Here is a 15651-nt window from a genome sequence, read left to right as displayed (position 1 = left end):
CAAGTTTTTTTTTTTCTTCACGATTCTCAAAACTTATGAATTATAAAAATACTTCCTGACTTCCAAAGAGACATTCCCTTAACTCAACTGTTGGAATAATAAATTTCATCTAGACTGGAGAGATGGCTCTTTCAGAGGACCTGGGTTTGGTTTCGAGCACCCACATGGTGACTAACAACCATTTGTAACTCCAGTTCCAGGGGATCCAATAACCTCTTCTGGCCTCTTCAGATAATGCACACATAGGTGCACTTACATGCATTCAGGCAAAACACTCATACTCATAAAAATAAATTTAAAAAAAAAACTCTTGACCTAACTTAAAAATCTCATTTGCCTTCATTCACTTACCTCATCACTGGCTTGCTTTTTATTTTGATACACTTCCTTTTCCTCCTGCCTTAGCGACTCCCTTTGCTACTCTTTCTCCCATGGGTTATGTGGATCCTCAGGGCTGAGGAGGTCACATTGTAGGCTTCACTCTTTGACTTTGCTATAGATTCCACTCATGATTCCTGTTGGAATCTCCTTGAATAATCTCCCTTTTTAAAACTAATTTTCCTTTTAGGAAGCACTAGAGAAAAGCCTGGCCTAGAAATGTCTCTTCTGCATCTTTTCAAAGGAAGCTGTAAGAGGTTCTTCATCAGAAAATGTTCCACCAGAAGGTAAAGAAGATGGGATGAACAGAGACGGAGAGGTCATTGAGCAGAAGACTCCATCTGAGGAGGAAGAACTTTCTCTCTTTCTTTTTTTTTTTTTTTTAATATTTTTTTGAGACAGGGTCTCCCTGTAGCTCCAGCTAGCCTGGAACTCACTATGTAAACCAGGCTGGTCTCCAACTCACAGAGATCTGCCTGCCTCTGCCTCCCGAGTGCTGTGCCACCATGTCGGGCATCTCTTCTCATTAAGCTTATAGTAGGTAAGACAGTGCTCAGAGACTTCAGTGGTCACAATTAAGTGCTGCCACTCCACCAATGTTCTATATGTTACTTGTAGAACTTAAAGACCTTGAAATTTCTTTCGAGAGAAGTCTATAAAATTATTACTTAGGGGGCTGGAGAGATGGCTCAGCAGTTAGGAATACTGGTTGTTCTTGCAGAAGACCTGGGTTCGAATCCCAGCACCCACGTGGCAGCTAACAACTGTCCATAACTCCAGTTCCAGAGGTTCCGACAACCTCTTCTGTCTGCCACCATTACACAACATGGGTGCACTTACCTGTATGCAGGCAATACATGCATACACATAAAGATAAAAATTTTTTTTTAAAAATTATTACTGGCTGGGTGTGGTGGCGCACGCCTTTAATCCCAGCACTGGGGAGGCAGAGGCAGGCAGATCTTTGTGAGTTCGAGGCCAGCCTGGTCTACATAGTGAGTTCCAGGACAGCTGGGGCTACAAGGAGACCCTGTCTCAAAAAAGACAAAAAAAAATTATTACTTAGATAAGTTTAATTTTATTCCCAACAGCCACACAGACATTCACTGAGTACAAGATCTTCAGGAGTAATTTAGCTGGAAATCTCGTGAGTGATGCCTCTTTTCTAGATTGACATAGAAATCTGTGAACATCGTAGATGCTTCTCTGGTGAAGGCTGAGCCATCTCAGTGCTTGTGGTAGGATTTATTAGATGCTCCTCCACCTCTGTGACTGTATCCTGGCTGGCAAGATTGCCTGTCTGACTTAAGCTCTTAGCAATAGTCCGTTTTGCATAAAATTAATAATGGTCTCTTAGGCAAAAATAAGCAACACCTTATTTTTTCTTTTTCCAACCTTGAGGGCCACTGATGATGCAAAGCAGGTTGGACTTTATGCATAGCCTCATTTGACAAGGATGTTTTTGTTGTTAAACCAAGGAGGTTTATTTTTGTTATACCATGTTGAGAAAATGTTAGGGTTTTTTTTTTCTCAAATATAAACTTATAATAATGTTTTCTTAAACATGTTTGCACCCTTTTCTCTCTTGTTCCCACTCAATTTCGGTAGACTTCCATCACATATTTCTCCATTGACGATGACCTATGACCTGAATAATATGTCCCATTCCTAATTCCAAAGTGATTCTTTCCTTGATACTATTCTAAAGCCTCTTAGTTCTAAGATTTGAGGACCCTAAGATATCTGCCCTAAGGCATAACCAACAGAAACTGATTCTCTACTTTGTGAAGTATCTTGGTGTTCACTAGCTCTCATTTTCCTATAAGTTAACAGAACTATTTGTGTATTTCCATAAAGTGCATATTCCCAAGAACTTTGGTTTCTTACAAATACACTGTGACTGTGATGCAGGCAATCCCTAGGAAAGAGGCTGTTGGAAATGGAGGCAGGACACTCAACATTTATTGATTGACATATTTTCATCAAATTCTTAATAAAGCAAATTATGTATCATTTAATTAGATTAATTTAGTTCTATAATTGAAATTTTATTGATAAGGATATCAGAACATAAGCAGCTTAAGTCAGTTGCCAACTACTGTGTATTTTGTAAACACAGAATCAGGAATTTAAGTTCAAGACTGTCCCTTTATTTTTTTCATTTATATTTATTTATTTTTTTTTTAATTTTTTTATTTTTATTTATTTATTTTTTTTGAGGCAGGTCTCACTATATAGCTCTGGATGGCCTGTAACTCACTATGCAAACCAGCAGGCCTGTAACTCACTATGCAGACCAGAAGGCCTGGAACACAGGGAGAGCAGAGACCGAGAAAGGGTCCTGTGATTCCTGGGAGGAAAGGACGCACGGATCTTTGGTCAGGGATGAAGATCATTGACTGCTGGTCTCCCAGGAGAGACGTGCCGGGAGCTGGGGCTACACCCTAAGGCTGCCGGTACCTGCAGCTTTCAAAGCAGGGGGCCTGCCCCAGAGGACACTTGTGTACTCCTGGAGCAGGAAACCCTGGTGAGCAACGAATCCGAAGCCATAGTGTGCCGTCCCTGGGCCTTCGCTCTAGGGTGGGCGCAGGACTCTAACCAGGGCTGTCGCGCGCTGAGATCTGCTTATCTGAGGGATCGCTGGGATCCCTGGGGCTTCTGTTGAATTTTAAAGTGCCTTTGGGTTTCGTAGAAATTGATGGAAACCACAGATGAAAGAAGATCAAGTCCCTCAAGCTCCTACTCTGCATCCTATCCCATGTGGTTTCCGTAGTGTAGTGGTTATCACGTTCGCCTCACACGCGAAAGGTCCCCGGTTCGAAACCGGGCGGAAACAGGTTCTTTTTCCTTAAAAAAAAGAAAGAAATTTTCCTATCTTCAATAAGGGGTGGGGAAAAAAAACACTGGTCCAACCTGTGATTATCACACTATCAAAAAGACCTCATCAATTTCTGGGGCTGTGGCTCCGATACCATATAGTCAAAGGATGTTGAGTTCGACCTGTTCTTGGAGTGAACCCCCATATTGGGCCTTTCAGGCGGCTCTGCTCTTCCATTGAAAATTCCCCCAAAACGTGCTCAGAGAGAGTCTGTGTCCACTGTACCCACCAAGGCGAAAGTGAGAGCCAGGGAGCAGCGCAAGTGGTGGTTACAGGCAGCACCGCCGGCGGGTGGATTTTCAAGTGAACTAGCGCCCCGGCAGTCTTTTAGAGGTTCGGGTGGAGAGAGGAGAGTGACCCTGAGTGTGAGGTTAGGAGAAGCTATTGCTATGTCCACGAACGACTCATTCGTACGGACCTGGCAGGGGAGACACGGTGATCAGGAAGGTGGTTCTACCTGGGCGAGGCTCATCCATTGCTTTTGAGGTGTGCTGATCCCTGCGATTTCCCCAAATGCGGGAAACTCGACTGCATAATTTATAGTAATGGAGGACTGCGTTCGCGCTCTCCTTTTACGACAAGTAGGGATGTGTCACCAAACCTTTAATCCCAGCATTCCGAAGCAGACGCAGACGAATCTCTGTGAGTTGGAGACCAGTCTGCATAGGGAGTTCCAGGGGGAGACCGTCTCAAAAAAAAAGAAAGAAAGAAAGAAAGAAAGAAAGAAAGAAAGAAAGAAAGAAAGAAAGAAAGAAAGAAAGAAAGAAATATTTTTATTTTTATACGTTTGCAGTGTAGTTTTTCCTTAAACTCAATCCGATCACTTTTAAGGCCCACTCTGTATGGGGAGCCCTTTTTTTCCCCAAATCATTTCTTCCGGACTTCAGCAAGTTGCCCGGCTGCAACATGGAATGTTTTTCTTCTAAGCCAAGAGGGCGGTGGATTCCAGTTTCCCAGCACACTCTCTCTTCGCTGTCTCACTGAGTGTCCCCTCTTCAAGACCGTCATAATTTCATGCGGTGCAGGCGACGTCCGTGCAGGTTTTTTTCTCCCTTCCACAACCCTTACTCCAAAGGCCCGGGTACTTTTTCCTTCAATACCTGAGTACGCGCCGCCTCTCAAGGTCTGCCTCTTCTCGAGTCTCTGGTGAGAAATCCCAAACTAGAGCGCTGGAGCCGGAGGTTTCTCCTTGGCCAGGCCCCTGGCTGCGTGCTCCCCTCGCCCGGCTCGGATGAAGCGGGAGCTGGAAAAAGGCCAGAGGGGGAGAAGGAGGGCGAAAAACAGAGAGTCCGAGTCACCGGCGGGTTTAGAGATGAGAATTGTGCGGAGTGAAAAAATAAGAAAGACACGAGAGAAAACACGAGGACCTGTAGCTGTCCGAGAATAGAGCGGTTAAAAAAAAAAAAAAAGTCTTAAATTTTGCCAAAAGCCGCCAAAAATGTGTGTGGCTAAGCTGTATGTCTGGGCCGCTTGGCGACTGATGCTCTAGAGATGAGAGTCCTGCGTCCTGCCCACAGCGACCTCGGTGCTAACCTGGTAGTGCTGCGCGGTCTCACACCCACGGAGACTAACTCTCCGGTCTTCGCGTTTGCTTTTAACCCACGCACTCGGTTAGAGAACGGGGTTTGCCTCCGGCCGTTCGGACTAGGACGAAAGCAGCACCGCCCACTGAGAGTGGAGGCGCGGGAGGCCGGGGACCGGCAGCGAAATCCTAGCACCGGGCCAGCGCGATCCACCCACTCATCATCCTCTTCGCTTTATAGTCTGTAAGGTTCTGGAAAAGGTGCGTCCATCTGGTGCAGGTTTGTATTTACTTGCTCCTTGTAGAAATGAGTCAAAGCGATGGTGTTGTGTCTCCGTGGCGCAATCGGTTAGTGCGCTCGGCCGTTAACCGAAAGGTTGGTGGTTCGATCTCATTCGGGGACGTATGGCTTCTGGGGATATTGTAAATGCTAGTTGTTGTTGTACATACACATCAGCGGTTACTTGTGGAAGTTGTGGAAGGGCAATTGTTCAGTAATGATGTTTTGGTTTTTTTTTTTATTTTTGCTCTTATTGAGACAGGGTCTCCCTGTAGCCCCAGCTGTCCTGGAACTCACAGAGCTCACGATGTAGATCAGGCTGGCCTTGAACTCACAGAGATCCGCCTGCGTCTGCCTCCTGTGTACTGGGATTAAAGGCGTGCGCCACAAGCCCGGCGATATTTTACGTTTTTAAAGATATCATTCAAGGGTTGTGTGTGGTGGGGTATACCTTTAATGCCAGCACGCGGGAGGCAGAGGCAGACGCAGACGCAGACAGGCGAATCTCTACGAGATTCAGATCAGTCTGGTCCACATAGCAAGTTCCAGGCCAGCTGGGGTTACAGGGAGACCCTGTCTCAATAAATAAATGAATAAATAAACAAATAAATGTTACCATAGGGACATTATTTCTTAATTAGAGTATGAAAATTTACAAGAGCCAAGTTACTTCAGAAAATCTGTGTGATACTTGAACTTTGTTTTTAGAATTTTTTTGTTGTAGTGTGTGTGTGCTCATATAAATTAAGGATGTGCTCCATCACTGAGTTACATTCTCAGCTCCTTGAACTTTTACAATATATGATTCACAGTTTTGTACAAGCATCACCACTACCTTCACCGATAAATGAATAAGCAAAATGTAGCGTACCCAGACTGTGTTAGTCAGTTTTCTGTTATTGTGACAAAATACCTGTGCTAATCACCCTATCAGTAGGAAAGATTTATTTTAGCTTGTGCTTTCAGTGGTTTTGATCCATAGTTTATTGATTCCATTGCTTTTGGGCCTGTGGTGAGGCAGCATGATGGCAGGGAACACATGGTGGAGCAAAGTTGTTCACCTTGTGCCAGTTGGGAAGCAATTATCCCCTTTTATCCCTTTCATGAGCATGCTCCCAATAACCTGACTTCCTTTCACTAAACCTAACCTCCATAAGGTTTTATTGCTTGGCACTAACATCAGAGACTGGTAACAGAGCCTTTAACATATGGGCCTTTGGTAGACATTTATGATCCAAACCATAACACATACTTAGGAATATTACTCAGCCATAAAAGGAATGAAAAGTTATTAGAATATAAATCTTGAAAATAATATCATAAGTCACACAAAAGGTCACATATTGTATTATTTCATTTATTTGAAATATGCAGTGCAGGCAAATCTATAGAGACAGAAAACAGATTTCAATTGCCAGCAGGTGGGAGGAAGACAGAATGTGAATCAACTGCTTAATGTGAGTGGTTTTGAGACTAACTGGGCCTCCTGACCCTGGAGAGGAGCTGGGTGTGAAGTGGGGGGAGGGGGCATCTCGGACATGTTCCTAGAGCTGGAGGACAGGGCAGAAAGTGTCTAAGTGAGGATACAGCCAACAAACCAGAAAAGGAAAAATGACAGGTCAACCCTACTCCCTGGAGGGCCATAAATTAAATAGAGTGAGTGTTGTTAATAGAGCCCTGAGGTTGGGAGTGTTGCCTTAATTCAGTCATTGGAAGAAAAGAAAACTGTACACAAGCATTCATGCTTGACTGATTGGAAAACATGAATTCCTAACTAGAAATGAGATGTGAGTTAAGAATATATATTTAAAAGTTCAAGCCGGGCATTGTGGCCCATGCCTGTTGTCCCAGCACTTGGGAGGCAGAGGCAGGAGGACCTCTGTAAGTTCAAGGCCAGCCTGGTCTACATAGTGAGTTCCAGGACAGCTGGGGCTACAGGGAGATCCTGCTTCAAAAAGACAAAAAGAAAAAAAAAGTTCAAAGGCTTTGTTCCTTATCAGTTTAGTTTGGTTATTCTAAGCACTGGCAGGATAAGGTTAACCCAGGACTGGAGAGATGGCTCAGCAGTAAAAAGCACTGACTGCTCTTGCAGAGGACCTGGGTTCAATTTCCAGCACCCACATAGCATCCAACAGCCATCTATAAATCTAGTTCCAGGGGATCTGATAACCCTCTTCTGGTCTCTGCAGGAACTGTACAACCCAGGTGCACCTACCTACATGCAGGCATTACACTCAAACATAAAAAAATAAAAATAATAAATAAAATATTTAATATATAATCAAAGAGCCCTAGATAGGATTGGCACACTGAAGGTCTAGAAAGGTTTTAAGAGGAACAGCTGTGCTTTTTTGCAGGCACCTGAGTTTGCTTAAAAGAGGACAACCATCTGTACACATCTGGATCCAGTTATAGGAGATTCTGGGACTCCGGGCTCAGCCCTTTCTGGTCCTAGTCCCTGTCACCCACCCCTCCTCCCAGCAACCCCAACCACTGCCCCAGTTCCTGCCACCATCTTTCCCCAGGCACACTGTAATTTTGAAAAGGAATATCTCCAGATCATTACTGAGTTCTTGGCCATGACACACTAAGTTGCCCTTTCCGGTGGGCCTTTCTAGTGAGGCAGAACTTATGGTGTTTTGTGTGTGAAAAGAAAAAAGTTGGAGAACTTAACTCCCTAGATCATCTCAAGAAAGAGGAGTAATGCCTTGAAGGGTAGAATCACCCAGACACCATCTGAACAGTCTCCACAAGATTTACCCACTTCCTGGTGGCCTAGTGGCTAGGATTTGGCACTTTCACTGCCATGGCCTGGGTTCAGTTCCCGGTTGGGGAAGTGTATTTTATAACTTGGTCATATAGGGAACTGTTCTTTAAAGTCTACAAAGTCAGGTGAACATCTCAGAAAACTGGTTATCTGGAGCTGCCCCCTTAAGGAAGGAATGATCACTCCCTTGAGATAATATACCCCTACCTCTACTAATTACCAGGCCAGCCTCAGCCCCTCTAGATGAGGTTTTTCTCTGCTAAGCCTCCCTCTTTTCTGAATTATAATTCAAAAAGTTTATTTTCCCCCCTTTCTCTCTTTTCCAGATACCAGCTAAAATCCTAGGCATGCTTGCCCTGACACACTGGACTGTTCTTATCTTTGTCTCTGAAAAGTCCCAGCCCCTCCCCATGCATCTGTATCCTCCATCCTGTCTGCTTTCTTGGATCCTAACTCAAAAATCTCTCCTTCCTCCCAGTAGCTGCTTGCCCTGCATAGTTCCTCTATGAAACTTCAATAAAATGGACCTCAATGGCTGGTGAGTGGGGAGAGGGGAAGGTGTGACCCAGGCACATCCTCTGTCTCTCATCTTACTTGGTTGTCAAAAGGAAGAATGTGCTGTTTCTGGTAGTCTCTGTTGATCCCCTGCCCCCCACAGAAACTCTCAGACATAACTACAAATGGAGGAGATGCACTTCAGAGAAAACCATCTGAAGATAAACAAAAAAACAGGCAGATGTGAAAGAAGAGCACTTAGTGAGTGTTCCAGTTTGTGATTTTTTTGGTGGAGCCTGCCCTATTCAGATCAGATAATTTCTCATACAAAATTGAACTGTCCCGAGTATGGCAGGAATAGAGGATAACCACAGCAACGACAAAATCAAGGAACTGGTGAAAATCTTAGAAAGGAAAAAAAAAACCCACCACTGAATAGAAGTTCCAAGTACTGTGAAGAATTCTTCCCAAATTTCTAACGGACCCCCTGAATTGCTTTTGGGGGAGGCAGACTTCATGCAGTCTAGCTAAAGCTAAGTAACTGAAGGGAGATTTGCCCTCCCATCCATTTTAGGAAAGACAGACTTTGTAGTTGATGTCAACCAAGCATACTTAAAAAAAAAAAATTTAAATGTTTTTGCAACACATGCATGTGCTCTTTGTGTTCCATTCACAATACCCACAATACAATGCACTACTACTCTACATAGATTATCCTAATACTGCTGTGTACTTGAGATAAGAAAACTTTGTGAGAATAATGACAGCCTAGTCATTCAGTGTTGGAGCCAAGACTGGGGCTATAGCTCAGTGGTGAGGGCTAGCACACTCAGAGCTGTAAGGCTTGATCTCTGGCATTGCAGCAATAATAAACATTGGAAACGAGACTGGAAAATTTTAGCCATAATTATAACAATGTTCAGAATAATAGAGGAAAGGGGCTGGAAGAGGGTACTCCACTGTAGCTCAGTGGTAGAGTGCTTGCCTAACATCCATGAGGCCCAGGGTTCAATTCTACACACTGAAAGAGAATATTAAAAATATATAACCAAGGGTTGGTGAGATGGATCAGCGAGAAAGAGCACTGGCAGCTCTTGGTTCTCAGCACCCACATGGCAGCTAACAATCATCCATAACTCCAGTTCCAGAGGATCTGATGCCCTTTTCTGACCTTTGCTGGCACTGCACAACATAGGTGCACTTACATACATGCCAGCAATACATTCATACACATAAAATATTTTTAAAATATGTTTGTTTGGTTGGTTGGTTTTTTTGGTTTTTTTGAGACAGGATCTCCCTGCAGCCCCAGCTGGCCTGGAACTTGCTAGGTAGACCAGGCTGGCCTCGAACTCACATCTGCCTGCCTCTGCCTTCCAAGTGCTGGGATTAAAGATGTGCATCACCACACTTGGCTGTAACCATATTAAATTTTAAAATGGAAAATCTTACCAAGAAATAGGAATAATAAAAGGCTAAATGTTGAAACTGGAAAAAATAGTTCTGGAAAAACATTACAATACACTTAACTACATAATGGAAATGGCAGAGAGTTAATAAACTTCAGAGAAATATAAATCACCCCCTCCCCAGGAACACAGAGGAGAAGGGGGATTTTTTTTTTTTTTAATAAACAGTTTCTTTGAACCTATAGGGTAAAATCCAAACTGCCAACATTCAAGATGATGAAGATTGGAAGATATTTAACTACTTCCAGATTAATTGAGAAAGTGCATCTGCCACATTAAGACCCACTGCTAGCTAAAGCCCGTAAAAATATGTCCTGTCTCAGGAGAGGGTATGACTTGCAGACAGCTGCAGAGTTCACATACCGGGAACATACTTCGAGGACCTCCGCCCTTCCCGCGACCCCCCGGTAGGAGCGCCTTCAGCCCTCCCCCCCCCCCAATATGCAAAGGTTGCTGAAGTCAAGTTAGACTATAAAGGCATGCAGGACAACAGGTGTGTATTGTCGGGGGGCCATGTACCCCTGAGACAACAGGGCCGCAGAAGCACCAGGGGACTGCCGGGAAGGGACCGACTCAGCAGAACCATTCTCTGAGAATAACCGAACTCCAGGAAACTGCAGATCAGATGGTTTTCTTGTATCCTCGGACGGTAGCTCATTTCGAATTCAGCATGAAGCTATTTGCTGTCTGGAAAGCTACCAGCTCCCGCCTGTCTCCCAGAGATGAGCGAATGGGCCTGACCAGGAGGCAACTGCCTAGCTCTCCAAGTGCACCGGAGTGTGTGGCCTTTTGTTGGCACAAGACTGACCTGGAGATTCGCCTGTGTAGGAAGGCAGCATGCCGGGAGACAGAGTGGCCGAAGTCTTCTCAGGTCATTGGACCAGGCTGACATTGAGAGGCCTCATTTTACCTTTGCACGGACTTGAACCCAGGATTAAAAGCAAAAACCAATACCTATGAACGCCTATATTTAAACCACAGAAGCCAGGGGGAGAGCGCGAACGCAGTCCCCCAGTACCACAAATTACTCAGTCGAGTTTCCCCCATTTAGGGAAATCGCAGGAGTCAGCACATCCCAAGTGCAATGGATGAGCCGCACCCTGGGAAAACCACCTTCCTGATCATGGTGTTTCCTCTGCCAGGTAAGTATGCCTTTTCTGCCCACAGCCCCGACACACACCCTCTCTCCCTACACTCTCAACACACGGTCACTCGGCTGCGCGCACTCTCGGGCCTCCCTGGCCTCACACGTGCCTCCCGCACCCCCTGCAGCCCACGGCCGCGCTCTCTCTGCCACGCCACGCGAAATCCCTCGAGTTTCAGAAGCGGCTGTGGACGCGGCAGCCCCTGCGTGCCCTCATCTGCATAGGGTACGCCCCTGGTGTGACGTCATGGCCGCGCTATGGCTCCACTATATAACTTTTTAAAAATATTTTATTTATTATTCTTATTTTATGTGTATGAGTGTATTGCCTGCATGTAGGTAAGTGCACCTGTGTCGTGCAATGCCGACAGAAGACAGAAGAGGCTCTGTCGGATTCCCTGGAACTGGAGTTATAGTTGTTAGCTGCCATGTGGGTGCTGGGATTCGAACCCGGGTTCGAAACCGGGTCTTCTGCAAGAACATTCAATGTTCTTAACCGCTGAGCTATCTTTCCAGTCTCAGATAATTTTTTTCATAATTATTAAGTATAACAAAAGTGTGCAGACTTGTGTCAGGTTTTTTAAAATATTTTATTCATTTTCATTTTATGTGTATGATTGTATTGCCTGAATGTGTGTCAGTGCTCCTTTTCGTGCAATGCTCGTCGCGTCAGGTTTCTTGTACTTGAAAATGTAATATGCATTCACAAAACAAGTATTAAAGAATAACAAAATTTAAACGGAATTTGTAAAACATGTACTTACATAAAGGACTCAGTTTTTGTTCTTAGCAGCTTGGTATTAGTCCTCAAGCAACTCCAAAAACCGTTAGAGGTGAATGGAGCTGGTGTGGTGGCACAAGCCTTTAATCCTAGCACTCTGGAGGCAGAGGCAGGCAGATCTCTGTGAGCTCCGTAGAGGCCAGCCTAGTCTATAGCGCGAGTTCCAGGAGAGTTTGGGCTACGGGGAGACTCTTGTCTCAAAGCAAAACAAAACAACAAAAAGAAGTGAATGCAGTGACATATTCCTCCAGTGGGACATTAACTATTTTGTAATAAAGTGGAACAGAAAAAAGAACATTTAGATCTCAGAAGTGTCATGAAAAGGCTACATACTGAGGCAGGAGTTAACTCTCCCTAGGCAGTGAGGGCAAGGGTCAGTGGTGAACTACAAGCTTACAAGCTGATCATGTAACCAGGGAACAGAGAGAGCATAGTTGAACAAAGACAGCATAATTTAACAGCCGGACAAACAAGCTGAGGTCAGCAACTAGCATAATGAGCCAAAGCCAACAGCTAACCAAACAAGTCAAAAATGGACACAGGGGAGCTTCAGCATGAAACCACCCTAACTGGATGATCATCTCCCCATTTGGGGCAGGGGGACAGGCAGAGACTGTGTGGACCCCAAACTGGCTTGGCCCATGATCAGCCCCAAAAACCAATCTCAATAAAATTACCTAAGTCTTTGGCCTGTCCTGACCATAAATATAACAAAATCTCTAAACAAGATACCCCATGACAGCCAGCTTGGGGACCCATTTGGCTAAAGGAGTCTTAGTCCTCCTCCTGCTCCTTTCTAAATTTGCTTGTGATTGCTCAGTTCATGGTCATTTCTTTTCTTTTTCTTTTTTCTTTTTTTTTTTTTCAATGGTCTTTTTTAGACAGGATCTCAATGTTAGCCACAGCTGGCCTGGAACTCACTATGGAGGAGACCAGGCTGGCCTTAATCTTACAAAGATCTTCCTCCTCTGCCTCTGCCTCTGCCTCCTGAGTGCTGGGATTAAAGGCATGCACCACAATGCCTGGCAATAACAACATTTTTTGGAGGGGGTCTTTTTGAGACAGAGTCTCCCTGTAGCCCCAATTGGCCTGGAACTCACTATGTAGACCAGGCTGGCCTCAGACTCACAGAGATCCTCCTGCCTCTGTCTCCCAAGTGCAGGGATTAAAGGCCTGTGCTACCACACCCAGCCTGATTCTGAATCTTTTTCTTCAAAACTATGCAATATGAAATTGAATATAGTGGGGCTGGAGAGATGGCTCAGCAGAGGACCCAGATTCCATGCCCAGTACCCATATGGTGACTAACAATCATCTGTAACTCCAGGTCCAGGGGATCCAACGCCCTCTTTTCACCTCCTTGGGCACTGCATGACAGGAGTACACTTACACACATGCAGGCAATACACTCATACATATAAAAAACATAAAATAGGGGGCTTCACCGCTCTTGCAGAGGACTGGGGTTCAATTCCCAGCACCCACATGGTGGCTACAAACCATCCTTAGCTCCAGTTCCAGGGGAATCCAAAGCCCTCTTCTGACCTCTGCAGCATTGCACAACATGGGTGCACCCACATACATGCAGGCAATACACTCATACATATAAAATAAAAATAATAAAATATTTTTTAAAAAACATAAAATAAAACAAAAAGAAATTGGATTTCTTAAAATAAAAATACAGCCTATAAGCTTCCAGTTTGATGAAAAAGTATATCCTTATATTTGTAGATATACCAGGAAAAATGAATTCATTAATATTTACCTAATGTTAATAAAAAAATTTTAGGCTCTTGCAGCTTTTATTTATTTCTAATCTTCATTGTTTGAATTGTGTTTAATAAGTGCACCATGTACTTGAAAGATGAGAATGACAATATTAGAAAAATTTCTCTAGAGGAACAGAGCTTTGTGAGTTTAGCCAGCTGTGGTGGCTCATGCGTATAATCCCAGCTTTAGAGAGATGGAGGCAGGAGTATCAGGAGTTCAAGGCTAGCCTCATCTATCTAGTGAGGCAGGCCATGTCTCAAAACTGGAGCAGCAGATTGAAGTGGGGACAATTTGAATTGGTTTAATAAAATTGTAGGGGTAGGGTAATCAAACAATGGTCTTCTGCTCACTGGAGCAGCAGAGAGCCAGGTTCAGGTTCTCATTAGTGGAAGTGGCACACCCCAACCCCCAGCAGTCCCAATCTACTCTGAAAACCTGGAACTCCCTGTGGAGCTGCTGGTAGTGATTCTGCATGGACAGGTCAAAGAAGTCAGAGTCTGAGCATGTGGGTGGCAGCAGTGATAGACACACTCAGCAAAGAAAAGGCATGCAAACTGGGCAAGCTGCCTTGTGGCAACTTCCCTTTATCACCTAAGCAGTCCACCCATTGAAGATGTCCTCAGCATGCAGAGTGGGTTTTTCCACCCTGGCCTTTGTCCCACATGTCAATCCTCTCTAGAAATGAGCCCTACCCACCCACCCTGAGCTGCATTTCCCCAGTTCTAGGCATCTAATAAGCCAGTGAAACTGATGAGAACAGGAGGTAGAAATTGCTTAGGCAGTTTAGGGTAAAACGACCCCAAAAGAATAGTGAACCAGTTAATTTCTTAGCTAAGAGCTGGAGATGTCCTTAGGCCTGCCAGTATACTTGTCTTTGCTGAAGGTCAGAGATGCCAAAACTACCTAAGCCAAAGATGTCTCCAGTTTCTGAATACCCAGAGGCTGAGAATGTCAGGAAGAGGGTCTAGTCTCTTTTCCCTGAAGGAGTACCCTGTTCCTGGAAATCATACAGACAAAGTGACCAGAACCTCGAGGGACCTGAACACCAAGCATAGGAACTAGACTGATCAGCTCTTCCCACCCCTGCCTCTTCCCTCCACTAAAGCAATGAAGCTCAGTGGAATTCCATTCCTAGGGACCCCTCCTATAAAAGAGCTCTGCTTTCTTTCTCTCATTAGCTTCTTATAATAAAATATTTCTAAAACCCTCTGTGGCCCATGATTTTTGTTCTTCAAATTTGTGAGGTAAAAACTTGAAAGCCTCTGGCTTGAGGTTGCTTTGATGGCTGTTGGGGTTCTGGAACCTGAGAAAGGGTCTGTTGCTCTCAAAGACACCTGGATATTCATGTATCAAAATTGACAACCACAACAGATCGTCACAATGGCTTATAGATTGCAGCTGAGGGGCTGGAGAGATGGTTCAGTGGTTAAGAGCATTGGTTGTTCTTGCAGAGAACCCAAGTTAGATTCCCAGCACCCACATGGCAGCTAACAACCATCTGAAACTCCAGTTCCCGGGGATTTGACACCCTCTTCTGATCTCCTCAGGCACTGTACAGCACAAGTGCGCTTACATGCAGGCAATACACTCATACACATAAATCATAAAAATAATAAAATATTTTTAAAAATATATTGCAGGGGATATGAGTGTTCTTTCTGTATTTTTCAAAAATTCAAATTAAAAAAAAAGTAGCCCAGGATATGGAATGGATGTGGAGAAAAGTGAGAGGAAAATCTGAGGAGAGAGAACAGCTCTGGAAAGAATTTTCCTTGAAATGGAAATTTGGGAAAAGCGTTGTTGGGATGAGGGAGGCAGGTGGATCATGAGGATATTTGAGAGTTTTCTACCTGTCATTTGGTTCCTCCCTGGGTTTGTTTTTTGTTTTTGCTTATGAGACAAGGTCTCCCTGTACATAGCTCCAGCTGGCCTGGAAGTCACTATATAGACCAGCCTGACCTTGAACTCACAGAGATCTGCCTGCCTCTGCCTCCTGATTGCTAGGATTAAAGGCATGCACCACCATGCCCGGCGTTCTGTGCGCGCGCGCGTGCGTGCGTGCGTGCGTGCGTGCGTGCGTGCGTGTGTGTATGTGTTTAAAGAAATGAGAATTTCCCAGGGGTCTCACGGAGGGAGAAGGAAAAGGCCCTAATCAGAGAGGAAA

At 44.6% G+C, this 15651-nt stretch overlaps 4 non-coding genes across 4 annotated transcripts; 3 read left to right on the top strand and 1 right to left on the bottom strand.

Moving 5' to 3' along the window:
* Positions 1-3141: 3141 nt before the first annotated feature.
* Trnav-cac lies at positions 3142-3214 on the top strand. The gene has a single exon. It is a non-coding gene; the product is annotated as a tRNA-Val (tRNA).
* Positions 3215-3666: 452 nt separating this feature from the next.
* On the top strand, positions 3667-3830 carry LOC115072154. The gene has a single exon (XR_003851220.1). It is a non-coding gene; the product is annotated as a U1 spliceosomal RNA (small nuclear RNA).
* Positions 3831-5108: 1278 nt separating this feature from the next.
* Trnan-guu lies at positions 5109-5182 on the top strand. Its single transcript has one exon. It is a non-coding gene; the product is annotated as a tRNA-Asn (tRNA).
* Positions 5183-10775: 5593 nt separating this feature from the next.
* Positions 10776-10939, bottom strand: LOC115072159. The gene has a single exon (XR_003851224.1). It is a non-coding gene; the product is annotated as a U1 spliceosomal RNA (small nuclear RNA).
* Positions 10940-15651: the final 4712 nt, after the last annotated feature.

The sequence above is a fragment of the Nannospalax galili genome, unplaced genomic scaffold, assembly GCF_000622305.1.
Source record: "Nannospalax galili isolate Female #2095 unplaced genomic scaffold, S.galili_v1.0 scaffold22, whole genome shotgun sequence".
Classification (NCBI taxonomy): Eukaryota; Metazoa; Chordata; class Mammalia; order Rodentia; family Spalacidae; genus Nannospalax; species Nannospalax galili.
The sequence above is the reverse complement of the archived record's forward strand: the minus strand, read 5'-3'. Positions and strand labels throughout refer to the sequence as shown.